This window comes from Triticum dicoccoides, chromosome 6A (assembly GCF_002162155.2).
Source record: "Triticum dicoccoides isolate Atlit2015 ecotype Zavitan chromosome 6A, WEW_v2.0, whole genome shotgun sequence".
Classification (NCBI taxonomy): domain Eukaryota; kingdom Viridiplantae; phylum Streptophyta; class Magnoliopsida; order Poales; family Poaceae; genus Triticum; species Triticum dicoccoides.
In genome coordinates this window covers 444,134,452-444,158,140 of record NC_041390.1, presented here as the reverse complement: position 1 = coordinate 444,158,140, position 23,689 = coordinate 444,134,452, and positions in this window count along the sequence as shown.

The window sequence follows — 23,689 nt, the reverse complement described above, 5'->3', positions numbered from 1 at the left end:
ATGATGCCACGGCAACATATCGGTTCCGGTAGCTCATGGAGATACCGGTGCAAAGGAGAAGTGTGCGGATGCATGCAAAAGATGGTGGGGCACTCCCGGATACCGGGTATCCCATGAGTCGATGGCATGGAAGCGAGAGACACTATGAACATGGTGCACACAAACGGGTGCATCTCATACAACACATGCATTCGTTCTCGGATGGTCGTTTCAGGGTTATACCTCCAAAGCGTGCAAACGGGACGGTTCTCGTTCGGTGCAAAGTAGAGGAACTAGATGTTCACGGGTCGTTGTGGGAAGTAGTCATTCTCGTGGCGACGGTAGTCGTTCATGTTCTTAGTCTCACAAGTTTCCGTAGATGTTCGGGGGCATGGCGAGAAACTTGACATCCACGGAGTCTTCGAGGGTCGACGGTAGTGGTACTTGGAAAAAATGCTTGTCGACGGTAGTTGTTCTCGTATCGTCGTGGTACTTGGAGATTTTGGAGACGGCGGAAGACGAACTTGGCGGTCCTCGTTGATCTAGTACTTGGTGTTATTCCCTGTTCGGTAGTCATTTTAGGCATCGGGCATCAAGGTACTTGCCGGATCCGTGGTGCTCGTGGTCTTGGTCACACTGAAAGGCACTTGGCGAAACCATTCACAAAGGAAGCATCGGAGTGCTGCTAGCAATTGGTGGAACTCCATGGTTAAACCACACGGGTGTACAGAGGCAAAGCTTGTGGCGATGCGCCTATGCGGTTGCCAAAGGGAACGATGCCGGGTCGAGGCAGAAGACAGGCGACACGGCTGCGGGCACCGGGAGGCATGGCTCCAACGGGCAGGGCCGGAGACGATGCAACTGTCAAGGAGGAGTTTGGCAGAGCAGCACCAAGGCAGCAGCGAAGCTCTAAGCTCGGGTCCATCGCGGCAGCTGCAGGCGGTGGTGGTTAGAGAGGAGGCGGGCGAGCAGGAGGCTCGCAGGGCCTTGGGTGCTCGAGGAGAGGCCGAGGGCAGCTGGAACCGACCAGAGACGACGCCCTACGGCGCGGGGACGAGGTGGCGTTGGGGGCGCTGCTGTGGACATCGATGGATAGGAGATGGGAAGCTCTGGCCAGCCGGCGCTCCAGCGGGCGAGGCGGCGGCACGAGGCAGGACGCGGCTCGGTCTGCAGCTACTCGGATGCTCGGCATGGGCGGAGCCGGCACGAGGAAGAGGATCCTAGCATGGCTCCCGCTTGAGGTGGCCTTCTTGGAGGAGCTCGGCGGCGGAGGTCACAGGCCGGCGCGGCAGAGGAATGGGAGGCTCGTGTGAACGGAGAACGACGGAGAGGCATTGATACGTCTCCAACGTATCTATAATTTTTTATTTCTCCATGCTATATTATCTACTGTTTTGGACATTATTGGGCTTTATTATCCACTTTTATATTATTTTTGGGACTAACCTATTAACCGGAGGCCCAGCCCAGAATTGTTGTTTTTTGCCTGTTTTAGGGTTTCGAAGAAAAGGAATATCAAATGGAGTCCAAACGGAATGAAACCTTCGGGAACGTGATTTTCTCACTGAATACAACTCAGGAGACTTGGACCCTACGTCAAGCCAATTAACAGGAGGCCACGAGGTAGGGGGCACGCCTGCCCGGCTGCCCCCCCAGGCGCACCCTCCACCCTCATGGGCCCCCTGTTGCTCCACCGACGTACTTCTTCCTCCTATATATATCCACGTACCCCCAAACAATCAGAGACGGGGCCAAAAACCTAATTCCACTGCCGCAACTTTCTGTATCCACGAGATTCCATCTTGGGGCCTCTTCCGGAGCTCCGCCGGAGGGGGCATCGATCACGGAGGGCTTCTACATCATCATCCAAGCCCCTCCAATGAAGTGTGAGTAGTTTACTTCAGACCTACGGGTCCATAGTTAGTAGGTAGATGGCTTCTTCTCTCTTTTTGGATCTCAATACAATGTTCTCCCCCTCTCTCGTGGAGATCTATTCGATGTAATCTTCTTTTTGCGGTGTGTTTGTTGAGATCGATGAATTATGGGTTTATGATCCAGTCTATCTATGAATAATATTTGAATCTTCTCTGAATTCTTTTATGTATGATTGGTTATCTTTGCAAGTCTCTTCGAATTATCAGTTTGGTTTGGCCTACTAGATTGGTTTTTCTTGCCATGGGAGATGTGCTTAGCTTTGGGTTCGATCTTGCGGTGTCCTTTCCTAGTGACAGAAGGGGCAGCAAGGCACGTATTGTATTGTTGCCATCGAGGATAACAAGATGGGTTTTTTTATCATATTGCATGAAACTATCCCTCTACATCATGTCATCTTGCTTAAGGCGTTACTCTGCTTTTAACTTAATACTCTAGATGCATGCTGGATAGCGGTCGATGAGTGGAGTAATACTAGTAGATGCAGGCAGGAGTCGGTCTACTTGTCTCGGACGTGATGCCTATATACATGATCATACCTAGATATTCTCATAACTATGCTCAATTTTGTCAATTGCTCAACAGTAATTTGTTCACCCACCGTAGAATACTTATGCGCTTGAGAGAAGCCACTAGTGAAACCTATGGCCCCCGGGTCACTTTCTCATCATATCAATCTCCATCACTTTATTATTGCTTTGCTTTTACTTTGCCTTTTACTTTGCACTTTGCATCTCTGTACCAAAAATACCAAAAATATTATTTATCATCTCTATCAGATCTCACTTTCGTAAGTGACCGTGAAGGGATTGACAACCCTTAAGCGCGTTGGTTGCGTTGAGCTATTGTTTTTGTGTCGGTACGAGGGACTCGTGTGGAGCCTCCTACTGGATTGATACCTTGGTTCTCAAAAACTGAGGGAAATACTTACGCTACTTCGATGCAAAATCCTCTCCTCTTTGTGGAAATCCAACGCAGTGCTCAAGAGGTAGCCAGAACAATTTCTGGCGCCGTTGCCGGGGAGTCTGCGCAAAAGTCAACATACCAAGTACCCATCACAATCCCTATCTCCTGCATTACATTATTTGCCATTTTCCTCTCGTTTTCCACTCCCCCACTTCACCCTTGCTGTTTTATTCGCCTTCTCTCTCTATCCTTCCTCTTTGTCAGGACCCCGATTCCAAGTCACATTGATCTAGCCGGTAACACCTCATATCACTTCGCGGCCTCACGCACGGTATTCCCACGGGTGTCGCCTTGCCATGGCACAGGATCATTTGCGCCTTTTGGCTCACGTATATGATAGTGTCGCTAGCATCCATATGACAGAGAACCCGGGCCGACATGACTAGTCGTGAACCCAAAGTGGCACTAACTTACAGGGACAGGCATACATGAATCAACATCGAGCATGTCGGTCAGCAGCGTGTGAATCCGGGCTGTAGCACTGGGCTAACAGGATCCGGTGAACCGGGCTGTAGCAGGCTAGGCAGGACTCCGGATGTCACCGCGTGACATTTCCCCGAAGGGACAGACACAGGAATGAAGCGAGTCACATGCCGGCCAGTCAAGTGTTCCGGAGCAGTAGTGCTGGGCTAGCAGGACTCCGGTGAATAGGGCTGTAGCGGACTACTATGGCTCATGGAAGCACAAGACTACATTTCCCCATAAGAGAGGCTACCAAGGGTAAACAACTAGGTTGTCGGATCCCACACATACTAAGCATTTCAGTCATACACACAATATGCTCAATATGTGCAATACAACATGGCATCACAACAAGACTCTACGACTCAGAGTATTTAATCATTAGGCTCCGAGGAGCGAGATATTACAAACATGGGTCTCATGACCCAACAATCATAGCATACAAATCAAAGCACATGGGGAAGCTTAACATGTCTGAGTACAAACATCTACAAATGAAAAAGGTTGAGAAGCTTGACTATCCACCAGATCCTGCCGAGGGCACAAGATCGTAGCTGAGGTATCAAGCTAAACGTCGAAGTCCACACGGAACTACTAGCGAGACTGACGTCTCTCTACAAAACATAAAATAGGCAATCGTGAGTACAAATGTACCCAGCAAGACTTACATCAAAACTAGCTACATATGCATCGGTATCAACAAAGAGGGGTAGTGGAATTTAACTGCAGCAAGCCAGCTTTGACTCAGTGGCTAACCTGAACTACGACTGCAAGCAACTCTTTTGAGGTGGCGCACGCGAGTCCACATATTCACCATACCAATACACCGCTATGGATCCGCTCCCGTCTCCCTGCGAGAACGCCATCCATAGCACTCACACTTATCTTGCGCATTTTAGAGTATCCACTTTCACTTGTCTATGAACTATGCAAGGGGTCCAAGTTTCCATATCCGAGGAATCCGGCTATTCGAATAGATAATGATAATCCTGCAGGGGTGTACTTCTTCACACACGCTCTCGCCACTTACCACCATGTACACATCATGTATCTCGGCAACCTTCAAGCGGAAGTCTGGCGAGGGAGTCATCCACGACCTGACTAACCAACAAGTCTCTAGTCCATGTTTGTCGCCTATTCGGGTTCCATCCGCAAGGAGATCCGGCTGGGGTGTCGCTCACGGCCCCAAATGATGTGAGCAGGTTTCCCAAGCCCACCATCCGGGTGCCACTTGGTACACCGGGCCACTGTGCCTAGTCTGCCCCAAGCCCAGTTGTACCAGGTGCCACTTGGTAGACTACTAACGCTACCTACAAACACCAGAAACTAGTTGCAACTCCTGGACAGAGATCAGGTTGATTAATAAGTCGAGAGAGCTTGGAGCGCCTAGAGCCCAATGTGTGGTAGTAACTGTTTATGGATCACAAACACAGAACCTAGTTCCTGAGGACGGCTGCAATGAGACAACCCACCATGTACTCCTACATGGCCTCTCACTGCTACCTTTACCAAATCGTGTTCACACACTTAGCTCTCAACAATAGGACATGTTCACCATGTTCCAATTCATCCCCGATGAATCGGACCTGACTCAACTCTAAGCAGTAGCAGGCATGACAAACAAGCATGAATGAGTAGGCACATCAGGGCTCAAACAACTCCTACTCATGCTAGTGGGTTTCATCTATTTATTGTGGCAATGAAAGGTCATGCAGGGGAAAGGGGTTCAGCTACCGCAGCATGTAACAGTTGAATCGATGTTGTCCTAATGCAGTAAAAGAGAGCAGGAGTGAGAGAGTGGGATTGTATAGGAATGAACAAGGGGGTTTTGCTTGCCTGGCACTTCTGAAGATAGTATAGCTCTTCATCGGTGTCATCGAACTCATCCTCGGAACCACGTCTATCGAGAGGGGACAAATACCGGCAACAGAGAAAGAAACACAATCAATGCAATGCACAATATGATGCATGATCATGACATGGCAATAATGTTATGATTTGCACTAATGCATCTAGAAACAATTTAAATGAAGTCCATATGGACCAAGGGTTCATATGCAAACTCCATATTTAGCATTTAAAATGCCATTATCATGTTTTCACTTATACAGTGGGTATAAGTTGGTTTATCATGCATGAAAGTAGCATAAATGGATAAATTGTATTTTTCTGATAATTTTTCATATATAAAACTTTTCATTTGGAGTTACGGTTTAATTTCTATGATTTTTCAAAGTTTTGGATATTTTCTGAAATTTCCTGGATTATTTTTAATCCAGAAAATTATTAACTGCATCAGCATTGTGCAAGCATGATGTCAGGGAGTCAACTGAGGCTGACTAGGTCAAAACTGACCAGTGGGTCCCAGTGGTCAGCGACTCAATGGCTAATCTAAATTAAAATTAAGCTAAACTAATTAGTAAGGGGGTTGGCCCCACATGTCAGTGTCTCAACTGCTTAATAGGGTAATTAGCACTAATATTTTGCCTAACCTAAATTTAAACTGGGGTGGGGCCCATGTGTCAGTGAGATAGAGAGTTAACAGGGGGTTATTTAACTTAACCCGTGTTTTAAACACCAGTGGTCCCACATGTCATTGACTCTAGGGGGTTAGTTAGGCGCTAATGACGGTGCCACGTCACCAGCCATCGGAGTTGGACGCCGGCGACCAAACCCGGTGGCGGAGGATCACCGGAGTTTCTCGGGACGACGCTACAGGGGTCGGCTCGACGCGCTGGAGGCACCAGAGGGATGCCCATCCTCGCGCGCATCCAGGTGATCACGCGGGAGGCTGCGGGGTGGCCGGGAGCAGCATCGGCGGTGAGCGAGGCGGTCGCCGGAGCTATGGCTCCATGGGTGCGAGGACTGCAGCGCGCTAGCGAGCGAGCTGATGGCCGCATTGGGCTCCTGGGAGGTCCCTGAACATGCTTGCGTTCTAGGGTTAGCCAGGCGGGGCTGCTACCGACGGTGATGACAGAAGCAGCGCCGCCGAGCTTCGGTGATGGCGAGGAATGTCAGTACGGCATGGGGGCGAGCAAATAGAGAGAGGGGAGATGTGGTGGAGCTCACAGCGCATCCGATGGCGTCATCGGTGAGGTCGGGGACGGTTGGGTTGCTGCGAATCGACAAGGACAGCCGTTGGTGCAGAGGACGAAGATGGCGTCGATGGCGTCCATGTTGTGCTCCTCTGGTTGCTATCGACGATGGGGACGCGTACGAGGTCGGCGCAGAGCTCCCGAGCATGGCAGCGCGATGAGGGGATGGCGATGACCACGCGAGCGGCAGCGGCGGCCGGTGGGGCTGTCGGTGGTCGCGTGGAGTAGGGCTAGAGAGGGAGAGAGGCACCAGAGAGATGGGGTGAGAGGGAAGGTGCTGGGCGTCTCCAGGCGCGTCGGATCGGAGTGGGGAGGAAGCAGGAGGTGGAAGCGGGAGGTGGCTTCGCCTCCTGTGCGTGCGCCACACCGTCGTCCTCCTCACAAAGGAAGGAGACTACTAGCGCCTGGCTCTGGTGGGCTGGGCCGTGCTGGGCCGTGTCAGGTGAGCGCCAGGTAAGCCGTATCTCTCTCCTCTGACTTTTATTTCTTTTTTCTATTTTCTGACATTTGTTTCTAATTTAGTAAAATACTAAATCAATTTTAAACTTCATGAAAATAATTGTGTCAACTAAGTAGACTTATACAAAGCCACACAACAATTTTTAGAATTATTGAACATATATTTATATATATAATAAATATAAATCCAATTCAAGTAGTTATTGAATTAATTTCAAATGCCCAAAATAAATATTTATGAAACTCCAAAAATATTGGTTTGAATTTTACCTCTTGCCAATATTTTTACAGAATAACAGGAACATTTCCTTGGACTCATTTGAAAAGATTTTTAACGTTGATTATTTCTGAAGTGATTTCTGAGGGTTTTAACTAACCTCAATTCAACTTTCAGAATTTAGACATGATGCATGGATGCTCTCTTATGCAACTATTGCAAACAATTCTAGGGCTGTGACAACTCACCCCCACTAAACAAGAATCTCGTCTCGAGATTCAAGTCGTGAGGTAGGAAGACAAAGCGACACAAGCTAACACAATCTTCACGATCCAAATGTCCTTCTCGAGGATGTTGATTCATTGCTTCATATTGACCTTGACGTCTTTGCTTTCGAGATCTTCATCCAACATGATGACGACAGAAGGAAACTCTACATGAAACGATTTCCTCGAAGAATGAGCACTCAAGATCAACTCATGGAGTGAGACGTTGAAACATCTCTTGAGTTGGGACACAAAACATACACCAAGATGGATGGATAGTAACGGATGGTGAAGTTCGATTTGGTAGGCAACTATTCCATGCTTAAGAAGATGGCGGATGGGTTTAAAGTAGCAAGGAGATAATTACCACGATTCCATAATGTGGCACCCTAGAGGAGGTGACTCGTAGGATTATTCTCTTAAGTGGCAAAAAGAGTTACTTTTGATCCATAGATCATTGAAACTCTTCATACCATCCTGAGGCAATTCTTAATGGAACGTTTGAAGGAGTTCGAAAGAATGACATACTCGGGCTAGGGTGGACGATGTGGACTACCTTGTTGAAGACAACGTAATGGATGATTTTGCTTATCATCGGAGATGGATGGGACCCATGGTAAGCCCACTTTTGAAGATGATCCTGGACAACAATTACTGGGGTGCAAGCTGGGAATAAAATGCAAATGCTGGGAATGACCCAACCATCATATCTGCCTGAGATTCAGATCTGGTTGGTAACAGGATATCTCAGACAGCATGTCTGGAAAAGAAAGGTAGCAACACAAATCGACGGGATGGCGTTGCAAGATTCTCGAGAATGAACTACGATAGCAAGCTCCAAAACATGAGCTGCTTCTGCTACAAACATGTGAACACGCTGTCCTAGACAAGCATGACCACATGGTAGTCTTACAACAAAACACTACTGAGTTCTAGTTGGGAACCATCATCGAGGATATTGGAATCTTGTACATGAACTAGTATTCGCACATCAACTCTTTTTTCTTGAACAAATTAATCAGTGGCTTGGTGTGCTAGGAACACATATGGAGTGGAGGCGGCCAACCTATCAAACCATAGAGAACTTCGCACGTGCATGACTAACTTGGGATGATTCCAAAGGAGGCAAAAATAAACTCTCTTGAATTCACGGCGGAAACTTGCATCGAATGCACATGAATTAGAGGAAGTCACTTCTTTCATCCAAACATATGCTTCATGAGATAGCATGAAGAAATGCTTTCAAAAGTTTCCAACACTAGCTTAATGTTCAACATGAATCATGGAGGAGATAAAGACGTTGTCGATGGGCTCGACAACAATTTATCAAGATTTCCATAAGATGGGGTTACATGGTTATGTGAACAATATGATAGCATTGATCAGACCAAAGGATGTAATGATGTATGCTCGAGGGATCAACCACAAGTAAGACAACATTACGACATCGTTGGTACTGATTTGATTTGGTGATAGCCCATACTCAAATCAAAGTTTTGATAACACAGTAGGTCCAACAACTGATCACAGGGACCAATTGATAAAGATATCATCTTTCGTCAACTAACACACAAACACATGGATATCCTTTTGGAACGAACTAAGTTAGGCAAGCTTTTATCTTCCAACTCTCCAAGTTGTTGTTTGGCTTAACCAACTAGCTCAGGGGTATCCAACACAGATTCTTAGAGAAGGAGTGGTTTATGGAAAAAACAACTTGATCACGAACTCCACATAGCAGTCAGGTGATAACCTAGTAATACTTCCGAGAAGATATTCAAAAAATCATGAACCACCGAAATGTTATTAATCTCGAGAGCAATCTTGCTTCTAAGGCAAGATGATATGATCAAATAAGCAAGGATTGGCACTATCCTAACTCATTGATCGAAAGGTGCACTGGAAAAAAGGCTAGGTAGCACGATCGACCTTAGGGTGATGATTCAAAAATCAACACGCTAAGAATGAGGTTATTGGCCATTAATCACCAAGCAACGGGGTTGCTAGGAGTATTGATTTCACACACCATGATTCACTTGTCGGTATTCCGGTTACAATAACACGGAGACCTAGCAATGAACGATGATGGCGAGAAGTATCACTATATCAAGAGTTCATAGGAGGTGGTGCAATTCCCATGACAACCTTGACATCAAGACGGTGATACTTCAGGGTAGAACAAAATCAAAAGCTGGATTGGCATTTTGATCTGCGAAATACAACTACTTTGACCCAATCCTGGATATGGGTGAGGTACTGGAGTTTGTTTCTCCTAGTCATTCTGGAATAGAATGGCTTGATGGACCACAAGAATAATAGACACTGAAAAACACGATGGCACAACTATTCCTGACTATCACTTGATAGACGGAGGTCAGGGTATAACTAAAGAGGGATAACTCAAAGGAACATATGTTTTTCTGAGTTATGGATGCATAAACTAGTATGTCCAGCGAAGCTCAACATTTCTTCCGGATAACCCATGCGGAAAGGGTAGAATTGGCAGATTCATAATATAACATAGACCTCATCAAGAGCACTCTTATTGCGATCCTTTCGTTCAAGACGAACGTCTGCCATGGATGGTTCACGGTATTGGAAGAATGATATACCACGGACCTCGATGACTATCACAAGGTTACTAATATCCTAAAGGAACTAGCAAACACTATCAACATGAAGTAAGTAGGGTGAATCTCGGGTTCAAGAACCTAGGAATAGAATACCTACTACTAAATGGCATCACGAGATGCTTTCGAGAATGGTGGCCAGAATCATCACACTGGGAACACAAAACATGGCTAGATTACTAGGTGACTCCCTAAAGCGCCTAGGGTCATAATAATAGCTCCAACATATATGTCGAGGCAACAGAGTACCTCAACTCACCGATTAGTGTGATTAATCTGGCCCAAATGGACATCAGGAACATGGAGGAATGATTGCAAGTGCATCAGACTATCTAGAATCCTGGGATGACTCGGACAGCATAATGGTTGTAAATGCTCAAAAAATATTTGAGACATCCTGCAAAATAGTGGCATGACCACTCAACATCACAATATCAATGTTCTGAGGCCAGCTATGAACATACAGAAGTAATAGTAACTGAACTGAGCCTTGATTCCATCAATCCTACAAGTCTATGGATTAGTAACACGTGATCCTGATAGAAAGATGAGAAGCCTAGTTCTTAATCCCCGTAGAAGAGAAAAGGGTGACTCAGTTCAGAGGGCATGAGGTATAAGGAGTAAAAAGAGCCTTACGTTCCATCCCACAATCAATTCCCTTATATAACTAAAGCATTTCTAGACACAACTTCGACCAGTTTGGCTTGGTAATCCCACAGGCAGTCAGGCTCTGATACCAAAGCTGTCTCGACCCCGATTCCAAGTCACATTGATCTAGCCGGTAACACCTCATATCACTTTGCGACCTCACGCACGGTATTCCCACGGGTGTCGCCTTACCATGGCCCGGGACCGTTTGCGCCTTTTGGCTCACGTATATGATAGTGTCGCTAGCATCCATATGACAGAGAACCCGAGCCGACATGACTAGTCGTGAACCCAAAGTGGCACTAACTTATGGGGACAGGCATACATGAATCGACATCGAGCATGTTGGTCAGCAGCGTGCGAATCCGGGCTATAGCACTAGGCTAACAGGACTCCGGTGAACCGGGCTGTAGCAGGCTAGGCAGGACTCCGGATGTCACCGCGTGACATTTCCCAGAAGGGACAGACACAGGAACGAAGCGAGTCACATGTCGGCCAGTCAAGTATTCCGGAGCAGTAGTGCTGGGCTAGCAGGACTCCGGTGAACCGGGCTGTAGCGGACTACTATGGCTCATGGAAGCACAAGACTACATTTCCCCATAAGAGAGGCTACCAAGGATAAACAACTAGGTTGTCGGATCTCACACATACCAAGCATTTCAATCATACACACAATATGCTCAATATGTGCAATACAACATGGCATCACAACAAGACTCTACGACTCAGAGTATTTATTCATTAGGCTCCGAGGAGCAAGATATTACAAACATGGGTGTCATGACCCAACAATCATAGCATACAAATCAAAGCACATGCGGAAGCTTAACATGTCTGAGTACAGACATCTACAAATGAAAAAGGCTGAGAAGCCTGACTATCTACCAGATCCTGCCGAGGGCACAAGATCGTAGCTGAGGTATCAAGCTAAACGTCGAAGTCCACATGGAACTACTAGCGAGACTGACGTCTCTCTACAAAACATAAAATAGGCAATCGTGAGTACAAATGTACCCAGCAAGACTTACATCAAAACTAGCTACATATGCATCGGTATCAACAAAGGGGGGGGTAGTGGAATTTAACTACAGCAAGCCAGCTTTGACTCAGTGGCTAACCTGAACTACGACTGCAAGCAACTCTTTTGAGGTGGCGCACACGAGTCCACATATTCACCATACCAATACACCGCTATGGATCCGCTCCCGTCTCCCTGCGAGAACGCCATCCATAGCACTCACACTTATCTTGCGCATTTTAGAGTATCCACTTTCACTTGTCTATGAACTATGCAAGGGGTCCAAGTTTCCATATCCGAGGAATCCGGCTATTCGAATAGATAATGATAACCCTGCAGGGGTATACTTCTTCACACACGCTCTCGCCACTTACCACCATGTACACATCGTGTATCTCGGCAACCTTCAAGCGTAAGCCTGGCGAGGGAGTCGGCCACGACCTGACTAACAAACAAGTCTCTAGTCCAGGTTTATCGCCTATTTGGGTTCCATCCGCAAGGAGATCCGGCCGGGGTGTCGCTCACGGCCCCAAACGATGTGAGCAGGGTTCCCAAGCCCACCATCCGGGTGCCACTTGGTACACCGGGCCACTGTGCCTAGTCTGTCCCAAGCCCACCTGTACCGGGTGCCACTTGGTAGACTACTAACACTACCTACAAAACCAGAAACTAGTTGCAACTCCTGGACAGAGATCAGGTTGATTAATAAGTCGAGAGAGCTTGGAGCGCCCAGAGCCCAATGTGTGGTAGTAACTATTCATGGATCACAAACACACAACTCAGTTCCTGAGGACGGCTGCAATGAGACAACCCATCATGTACTCCTACATGGCCTCTCACCGCTATCTTTACCAAATCGTGTTCACACACTTTTCTCTCAACAGTAGGACATGTTCGCCACGTTCCAATTCATCCCCGATGAATCGTACCTGACTCAACTCTAAGCAGTAGCAGGCATGACAAACAAGCATGAATGAGTAGGCACATCAGGGCTCAAACAACTCCTACTCATGCTAGTGGGTTTCATCTATTTACTGTGGCAATGACAGGTCATGCAGGGGAAAGGGGTTCAGCTACCGCAGCATGTAATAGTTGAATCGTTGTTGTCCTAATGAAGTAAAAGAGAGCAGGAGCGAGAGAGTGGGATTGTATCGGAATGAACAAGGGGGTTTTGCTTGCCTGGCACTTCTGAAGATAGTATAGCTCTTCTTCGGTGTCATCGAACTCATCGTCGGAACCACGTCTATCGAGAGGGGACAAATACCGACAACAGAGAAAGAAACACAAACAATGCAATGCACAATATGATGCATGATCATGACATGGCAATAATGTTATAATTTGCACTAATGCATCTAGCAACAATTTAAATGAAGTCCATATGGACCAAGGGTTCATATGCAAACTCCATATTTAGCATTTAAAATGCCATTATCATGTTTTCACTTATACAGTGGGTATAAGTTGGTTTATCATGCATGAAAGTAGCATAAATGGATATATTGGATTTTTTCTGATAATTTTTCATATATAAAACTTTTCATTTGGAGTTACGGTTTAATTTCTATGATTTTTCAAAGTTTTGGATATTTTCTGAAATTTCCTGGATTATTTTTAAACCATAAAATTATTAACTGCGTCAGCATTGTGCAAGCATGACGTTAGCGAGTCAACTGAGGCTGACCAGGTCAAACCTGACCAGTGGTTCCAAGTGGTAGCGACTCAATGGCTAATCTAAATTAAAATTAAGCTAAACTAATTAGTAAGGGGGTTTGCCCCACATGTCAGTGTCTCAACTGCTTAATAGGGTAATTAGCACTAATATTTTGCCTAACCTAAATTTAAACTGGGGCGGGGCCCACGTGTCAGTGAGATAGAGAGTTAACAGGGGGTTATTTAACTTAACCCGTGTTTTAAACAGCAATGGTCCCACATGTCATTGACTCTAGGGGGGTTACTTAGGCGTTAATGACGGCGACCAAACCCGACGGCGGAGGATCGCCGGAGTTTCTCGGGATGGCTCTACAGGGGTCGGCTCAATGCGCTGGAGGCACCAGAGGGATGCCCATCCTCGCGCGCATCCAGGTGATCACGCAGGAGGCTGCGGGGTGGCCAGGAGCAGCGTCGGCGGCGAGCGAGGCGGTGGTCGGAGCTACGGCTCCACGGGCGCGAGGACTGGAGCGCGCTAGCGAGCGAGCTGATGGCCGCGTTGGACTCCTGGGAGCTCCCTGAGCACGCTTGCGTGCTCGGGTTAGCCAGGCGGGGCTGCTACCGACGGTGATGACAGACGCAGCGCTGGCGAGCTTCGGTGATGGCGGGGAATGTCAGTACGGCATGGGGGCGAGCAAATGGAGAGAGGGGAGATGCGGTGGAGCTCACAGCGCATCCGATGGCATCGTCGGTGAGGTCGGGGACAGTCGGGTTGCTGCGAATCGACGAGGACATCCGTTGGTGCAGAGGACGAAGACGGCGCCGATGGCGGCCATGTTGTGCTCCTCTGGTTACTATCGATGATGGGGACACGTACGAGGTCGGCGCGGAGCTCCCGAGCATGGCAGCGCGACGAGGGGATGGCGATGGCCACGCGAGCGGCAGCGGCGGCCGGTGGGGCTGTCGGTGGTCGCGTGGAGCAGGGCTAGAGAGGGATAGAGGCACCAGAGAGATGGGGGTGAGAGGGAAGGTGTTGGGCGTCTCCAGGCGCGTCGGATCAGAGTGGGGAGGAAGCAGGAGGTGGCTTTGCCACCTGTGCGTGCGCCACACCGTCGTCCTCCTGGCAAAGGAAGGAGACGACTGGCGCCTGGCTCTGGTGGGCTGGGCCGTGCTGGGCCGTGTCAGGTGAGCGCCAGGTAAGCCGTACCTCTCTCCTCTGCCTTTTATTTCTATTTTCTATTTTCTGACATTTGTTTCTGATTTAGTAAAATACTAAATCAATTTTAAACTTCATGAAAATAATTGTGTCAACTAAGTAGACTTATACAAAGCCACACAACAATTTTCAGAATTATTGAACATATATTTATATATATAATAAATATAAATCCAATTCAAGTAGTTATCTAATTAATTTCAAATGCCCAAAATAAATATTTATGAAACTCCAAAAATATTGGTTTGAATTTTACCTCTTGCCAATATTTTTACAGAATAACAGGAACATTTCCTTGGACTCATTTGAAAAGATTTTTAACGTTGATTATTTCTGAAGTGATTTCTGAGGGTTTCAACTAACCTCAATTCAACTTTCAGAATTTAGACATGATGCATGGATGCTCTCTTATGCAACTATTGCAAACAATTCTAGGGCTATGACACTCTCTTTCTATATTTGCCTCTTTTTGCCCGTTTGCCTTTTGTTTGCTCATGTGTTGGATTGCTTGTTTGTCGCGATGGCTCAAGATAATACTAAATTGTGTGACTTCACCAATACCAACAACAATGATTTCCTTAGCACTCTGATTGCTCCTCTTACCGATGCTGAATCTTGTGAAATTAATACTGCTTTGCTGAATCTTGTCATGAAAGATCCGTTCTCCGGCCTTCCTAGTGAAGATGCCGCTACCCATCTTAATAGCTTCGTTGATTTGTGTGACATGCAAAAGAAGAAAGATGTCGATAATGATATCGTTAAATTGAAGCTATTTCCTTTTTCGCTTAGAGATCATGCTAAAGCTTGGTTTTCATCTTTCCCTAAAAATAGTATTGATTCATGGAACAAGTTCAAAGATGCTTTTATCTCTAAGTATTTTCCTCCCGCTAAGATCATCTCTCTTAGAAAAGATATTATGAATTTTAAGCAACTTGATCATGAACATGTTGCACAAGCTTGGGAGAGAATGAAATTAATGATACGTAATTGCCCTACTCATGGTTTAAATTTGTGGATGCTTATACAAAAATTTTATGCCGGATTGAATTTTGCTTCTAGAAATCTTTTAGATTCGGCCGTGGGAGGCACTTTTATGGAAATCACTTTAGGAGAAGCTACTAAACTCCTAGATAATATTATGGTTAATTATTCTCAATGGCATACTGAAAGATCTACTAAAAAGGTGCATGCGATAGAAGAAATTAAATTTTTGAGTGGAAAGATGGATGAACTTATGAAATTATTTGCTAATAAGAGTGTTTCTTCTGATCCTAATGATGTGCCCTTGTCTACTTTGATTGAGAATAATAATGAATCTATGGATGTGAATTTTTTTGGTAGGAACAATTTTGGTAACAACGCGTATAGAGGAAATTTCAACCCTAGGTCTTATCCTAGTAATCCCTCTAATAATTATGGTAATTCCTACAATAATTCTTATGGAAATTATAATAATATGCCCTCTGATTTTGAATCTAATATTAAACAATTTATTACTTTGCAAAAAAAAAATTAATGCTTTGGTTGAAGAAAAATTGCTTAAGATTGATGATTTGGCTAGGAACGTTGATAGAATTGCTCTTGATGTTGATTCTTTGAAACTTAGATCTATTCCACCTAAGCATGATATCAATGAGTCTCTCAAAGCCATGAGAATTTCCATTGACGAGTGCAAGGAAAGAACCGCTAGGACGCGTGCTATGAGAGATGCCTTTATTAAAGCGTGTTGTTCTAATTCCTATGAAAATAAAGATGAAGATCTAAAAGTTATTGATGTGTCCCCTATTAAATCTTTGTTTTGCAATATGAATCTTGATAATGATGGGACTGAATATGATCCACCTTCACCTAGAAGGCTTTCTAAGAATTTGGAATTTGTTGATCTTGATGCTAAATTTGGTAAAAGTGGGATTGAAGAAATTAAAACCATAGATGTTGCTAAACCCACTATTATGGATTTCAAGGAATTTAACTATGAAAATTTCTCTTTGATTGATTGTATTTCCTTGTTGCAATCCGTGCTAAATTCTCCTCACGCTTATAGTCAAAATAAAGCGTTTACTAAGCATATCGTTGATGCCTTGATGCAATCTTATGAAGAAAAACTTGAATTGGAAGTTTCTATCCCTAGAAAACTTTATGATGAGTGGGAACCTACTATTAAAATTAAAATTAAAGATCATGAATGCTATGCTTTGTGTGATTTGGGTGCTAGTGTTTCCACGATTCCAAAGACTTTGTGTGATTTGTTAGGTTTCTGTGATTTTGATGACTGCTCTCTAAACTTGCACCTTGCGGATTCCACTATTAAGAAACCTATGGGAAGAATTAATGATGTTCTTATTGTTGCAAATAGGAATTATGTGCCCATAGATTTTATCGTTCTTGATATAGATTGCAATCCTTCTTGCCCTATTATTCTCGGTAGACCTTTCCTTAGAATGGTTGGTGCAATTATTGATATGAAGGAAGGGAATATTAGATTCCAATTTCCATTAAAAAAGGGCATGGAACACTTCCCTAGAAATAAAATAAAATTACCATATGAATCTATCTAAGAGCCACTTATGGATTGCCTACCAAAGATGGCAATACCTAGATCTATTCTTGCTTGTTATGCCTAGCTAGGGGCGTTAAACGATAGCGCTTGTTGGGAGGCAACCCAATTTTATTTTTATTCCTTGCTTTTTGCTCCTGTTTAGTAATAAATAAATTATTTAGACTCTGTTTTGGTTGTGTTTTTTGTGTTTAATTAGTGTTTGTGCCAAGTAGAACCGTTGGGAAGACTTGGGGAAAGTCTTGTTGAACTTGCTGTAAAAAACAGAAACTTTAGCGCTCACGAGAACTGCTGTCATTTTTATTTGGAGAGTTATATTTAGTTAATTCTTTTTGCATATGATTAATAGATAAATTCCTCACGTCCATAAATTTATTTTATAATTTTTGGGGTTCCATATCTTGCGCTAGCTACAGATTACTACAGACTGTTCTGTTTTTGACAGATTCTGTTTTTCGTGTCTTGTTTGCTTATTTTGATGAATATATGGCAAGTAAAATAGTTTATAATCCATAGAGAAGTTGGAATACAGTAGGTTTAACACCAATATAAAAAAAGAATGAGTTCACTACAGTACCTTGAAGTGGTCTTTTGTTTTCTTTCGCTAACGGAGCTCACGAGATTTTCTACTTTAAGTTTTGTGTTGTGAAGTTTTCAAGTTTTGGGTAAAGATTTGATGGATTATGGAACAAGGAGCGGCAAGAGCCTAAGCTTGGGGATGCCCATGGCACCCCCAAGATAATCTAAGGATACCTAAAAGCCAAAGCTTGGGGATGCCCCGGAAGGCATCCCCTCTTTCGTCTACTTCTATCGGTAACTTTACTTGGAGCTATATTTTTATTCACCACATGGTATGTGTTTTGCTTGGAGCGCCTTTTATGATTTGAGTCTTTGATTGTCAGTCTACCACAATCATCCTTGCTGTACACACCTTTTGAGAGCGCCATACATAATTTGGAATTTGATAGAATACTCTATGTGCTTCATTTATATCTTTTGAGTTATATAATTTTGCTCTAGTGCTTCACTTATATCTTTTAGAGCACGGTGGTGGATTTGTTTTATAGAAACTATTGATCTCTCATGCTTCACTTAGATTATTTTGAGAGTCTTAATAGCATGGTAATTTGCTTAATAATAATATTCTTGGTATTCAAGATTCGTAAAACTTTCTTTTGAGTGCGTTGAATACTAAGAAAAAAATTGATGCTTGATAATTATTTTGAGATATGAGGATGGTGATATTAGAGTCATGCTAGTTGAGTAGTTGTGAATTTGAGAAATTCTTGTGTTAAAGTTTGTGATTCCTGTAGCATGCACGTATGGTGAACCGTTATGTGATGAAGTCGGAGCATGATTTATTTATTGATTGTCTTCCTTATGAGTGGCGGTCGGGGACGAGCGATGGTCTTTTCCTACCAATCTATCCCCCTAGGAGCATGCGTGTAATACTTTGCTTTGATAACTTCTAGATTTTTGCAATAAGTATATGAGTTCTTTATGACTAATGTTGAGTCCATGGATTATACACACTTTCCTTCCTTCCACCATTGCTAGCCTCTCTAATACCGCGCACTTTCCGCCGGTATCATACACCCACCAAATACCTTCCTCAAAACAGCCACCATACCTACGTATCATGGCATTTCCATAGCCATTCCGAGATATATTGCCATGCAACTTTCCACCGTTCCATTCATTATGACACGCTCCATCATTGTCATATTGCTAGCATGATCATGTAGTTGACATTGTATTTGTGGCAAAGCCACCGTTCATAATTCTTTCATACATGTCACCCTTGATTCATTGCATATCCCGGTACACCGCCGGAGGCATTCATATAGTCATATTTTGTTCTAAGTATTGAGTTGTAATTGTTGAGTTGTGAGAAAAATAAAAAGTGTGATGATCATCATTTTTAGAGCATTGTCCCAAGTGAGGAAAGGACGATGAAGACTATGATTCCCCCACAAGTCGGGATGAGACTCCGGACGAAAAATAAAAAAAATAAAAAGAGGCCATAAAAAGAGAAGGCCCAAAAAATGAGAGAAAAAGAGAGAAGGGACAATGTTACTATCCTTTTACCACACTTGTGCTTCAAAGTAGCACCATGATCTTCATGATAGAGAGTCTCCTTTGTTATCAATTTCATATACTAGTGGGAATTTTTCATTGTAGAACTTGGCTTGTATATTCCAATGATGGGCTTCCTCAAAATGCCCTAGGTCTTCGTGAGCAAGCGAGTTGGATGCACACCCACTTAGTTTTTTTTGTTGAGCTTTCATATACTTATAGCTCTAGTGCATCCGTTGCATGGCAATCCCTACTCACTCACATTGATATCTATTGATGGGCATCTCCATAGCTCGTTGATACGCCTAGTTGATGTGAGACTATCTTCCCCTCTTTTTGTCTTCTCCACAATCACTATTCTATTCCACATATAGTGCTATATCCATGGCTCACGCTCATGTATTGCGTGAAGATCGAAAAAGTTTTGAAAATGTCAAAAGTATGAAACAATTGCTTGGCTTGTCATCGGGGTTGTGCATGATTTAAATACTTTGTGTGGTGAAGATAGAGCATAGCCAAACTATATGATTTTTAAGGCATAGCTTTCTTTGGCCATGTTATTTTGAGAAGACATAATTCCTTTGTTAGTATGCTTGAAGTATTATTATTTTTATGTCAACATGAACTTTTATCTTGAATCTTTTGAATCTGAATATTCATACCACAATTAAGAAGATTTACATTGAAATTATGCCAAGTAGCACTCCGCATCAAAAAAATTGTATTTATCATTTACCTACTCGATGACGAGCGGGAATTAAGCTTGGGGATGCTTGATACGTCTCCAACGTATCTATAATTTTTGATTGCTCCATGCTATATTATCTACTGTTTTGGACATTATTGGGCTTTATTATCCACTTTTATATTATTTTTGGGACTAACCTATTAACCGGAGGCCCAGCCCAGAATTGTTGTTTTTTTGCCTGTTTTAGGGTTTCGAAGAAAAGGAATATCAAATGGAGTCCAAACGGAATGAAACCTTCGGGAACGTGGATTTCTCACCGAATACAACTCAGAAGACTTGGACCCTATGTCAAGCCAATTAACAGGAGGCCACGAGGTAGGGGGCGCGCCTGCCCCCCCCCCCAGGCGCGCCCTCCACCCTCGTGGGCCCCCTGTTGCTCCACCGACGTACTTATTCCTCCTATATATATCCATGTACCCCCAAACGATCAGAGACGGAGCCAAAAACCTAATTCCACCGTCGCAACTTTCTGTATCCACGAGATCCCATCTTGGGGCATGTTTCGGAGCTCCGCCGTAGGGGGCATCGATCACGGAGGGCTTCTACATCATCATCCAAGCCCCTCCGATGAAGTGTGAGTAGTTTACTTCAGACCTACGGGTCCATAGTTAGTAGCTAGATGGCTTCTTCTCTCTTTTTGGATCTCAATACAATGTTCTCCCCCTCTCTCGTGGAGATCTATTCGATGTAATCTTCTTTTTGCGGTGTGTTTGTTGAGATCAATGAATTGTGGGTTTATGATCCAGTCTATCTATGAATAATATTTGAATCTTCTCTGAATTCTTTTATGTATGATTGGTTATCTTTGAAAGTCTCTTCGAATTATCAGTTTGGTTTGGCCTACTAGATTGGTTTTTCTTACCATGGGATAAGTGCTTAGCTTTGGGTTTGATCTTGCGATGTCCTTTCCCAGTGACAGAAGGGGCAGCAAAGCACTTATTTTATTGTTGCCATCGAGGATAACAAGATGGGGGTTTTATCATATTGCATGAAACTATCCCTCTACATCATGTCATCTTGCTTAAGGCGTTACTCTGTTTTTAACTTAATATTGTAGATGCATGTTGGATAGCGGTCGATGAGTGGAGTAATAGTAGTAGATGCAGGCAGGAGTCGGTCTACTTGTCTCGGACGTGATGCCTATATACATGATCATACCATTCTCACAACTATGCTCAATTCTCTCAATTGCTCAACAGTAATTTGTTCACCCACCGTAGAATACTTATGCTCTTGAGAGAAGACACTAGTGAAACCTATGGCCCCGGGTCTCTTTCTCATCATATCAATCTCCATCACTTTATTATTGCTTTGCTTTTACTTTGCCTTTCACTTTTCACTTTGCATCTCTATACCAAAAATACCAAAAATATTATTTATCATCTCTATCAGATCTCACTTTCGTAAGTGACCGTGAAGGGATTGACAACCCCTAAGCGCGTTGGTTGCGTTGAGCTATTGTTTTTGTGTAGGTACGAGGGACTCGTGCGTAGCCTCCTACTAGATTGATACCTTGGTTCTCAAAAACTAAGGGAAATACCACGCTACTTTGCTGCATCATCCTCTCCTCTTCGGGGAAATCCAACGCAAGAGGTAGCAGGCATGGGCGAGGAGATCCATGGATCGGGACGAGGTGCAGTGCTGCTCTCTCCCTGCCTCTCTCTAACGGCGCACGCACATGAGAAAGGGATCGATGGGGGAGATGGGGATCGGGCAAGCGGCGGCGCTGAATGGGCATCGAGGGAGAGAGCGAGTGGAGGGGTCGGGGCTAGGTTAGGTGCGGTTGGGCCTTGCCCTCGGCTGCTGGGCTGAACAGGAGGCCCAGGTGGGCTACAGGGATGGATGCCTAGCTGGGTTTCCCCCTCCGTTTTCTATTTCTCACAAGAAGAAAGAAAGAAAAAAACACATGAGATAAAAGAAATGACTAGAGGAGTAGCAAAGGAGTTTGGCAGGGAGAAAAATCTTTACGGACTCACAAAAATGTGAAGGATGACAATAAAATGGTTCGAGCATTCTTCGCGGAATTAAGATTCGCACAAGGTTGAATTTCAAAACCCATTCCAATGAACTACAAATGGGTTGAAATTATAGGAGATGACCCTACACACTAGATGTGATTTATGGGCAGATCTGGAACATTTATGGATAAGTAAAATTGCAACTCAATTTTACTAAAAAGGCTCCAAAGGAAGAAAAGAAGTGGAGTTGGATAAAAAGGAAATTGAAGAACGGTGCAAATGTGTTATGGGTGAATCCAAGCCAATGGAATGGTTTAATATAGCTCCCTAAATATTAAGAGGATATGTTATAAAGAGAATCACCATGTGAATTCCCTCGGTTTAAATGGACCGAAGATCTATACGATTTATTTAGTTGAGTTGCAAAAGAATTAATGATATGATACATGATGACAAGACGCAATGCAAAATATGCAATGAAGAATGCAACGAACCAAACAAATCACACGATGAAACCCGGAATTCATGAAAGGCACCTGAAGCTCCAGTCTTGGGGCGTCACACAGGGTGTGGGCCCCCTGGCCTTAATTTATTTCGCCAGTATTTTTATATATTCCAAAAATATTCTCCGTTGATTTTTCAGGTCATTCCGAGAACTTTTATTTCTACACAAAAATAACACCATGGCAATTCTGCTGAAAACAGCGTCAGTCCGGGTTAGTTTCATTCAAATCATGCAAGTTAGAGTCCAAAACAAGGGCAAAAGTGTTTGGAAAAGTAGATACAATGGAGACGTATCAGGTCACTCCCTGGCCGTGCTCCCAACCTGAACCGCAACAGGGAGAGAGGCCACGCCCTGCTCTATGCCGATTACTTTGCGAACACCCCGCTCTTCAAGCCGGATAAATTATGTCGCCGTTTTCGTATGGCAAGGCATGTGTTCAATCGTATCCGAGAGGGATTGATTGCTCATTAACCATACTTCGAGTGCAAGACGGATGCCCTTGGCAAGCTTGGATTCTCCTCTTACCAGAAATGCACCGCAGCCATCCGCATGCTTGCATATGGAATTCCAGGCGATCTGGTGAATGAGTATGTGCATATGAGTGAGACAACATGTCTGATGTCAATGTACAAGTTCTGCAGGCTGTGATCGAGGTGTTTGGCCCTGAGTACTTGAGGCAGCCAACTGCCGCTGATATAGAGAGATTGTTGGAGACCAACGCAGCTAGAGGCCTTCCAGGCATGCTTGGCAGCATAGATTGTATGCACTGGGAGTGGAAGAACTGTCCATTTGCTTGGCAGGACCAGTACAAGGGGCATGTCAAAGCATGCACTGTCATATTAGAAGTGGTGGCTTCGCAGGATCTTTGGATATGGCATTCTTTCTTCGGCATGGCAGGTTCTCCCAATGATATCAACGTGCTGCAGTGTTCTCCAGTCTTCGCAAGGCTTGCAGAAGGCCATTCCCTACCTGTCAACTTTGAGATCAACGGCCACCGGTACAACAAGGGATACTATCTAGCTGATGGTATATATCCTCAGTGATCAACTTTTGTGAAGACAATCTCGAACCCCCAAGGTGAGAAGAGGAAGAGATTTGTCCAAATGTAAGAGAGTGCTAGAAAGGATGTGGAACGTGCTTTTGGTGTGCTTCAATCCCGATGGGGTATCGTTTGAAACCCTGCACTGTCATGGGATGAAGGGGAGCTTTGTGAGGTGATGACTGCTTGTGTGATCATGCACAACATGATCGTCGAGGACGAGCGTGATGACAGTATCTGCGACAAAGGATTTGATTATCAAGGTGAA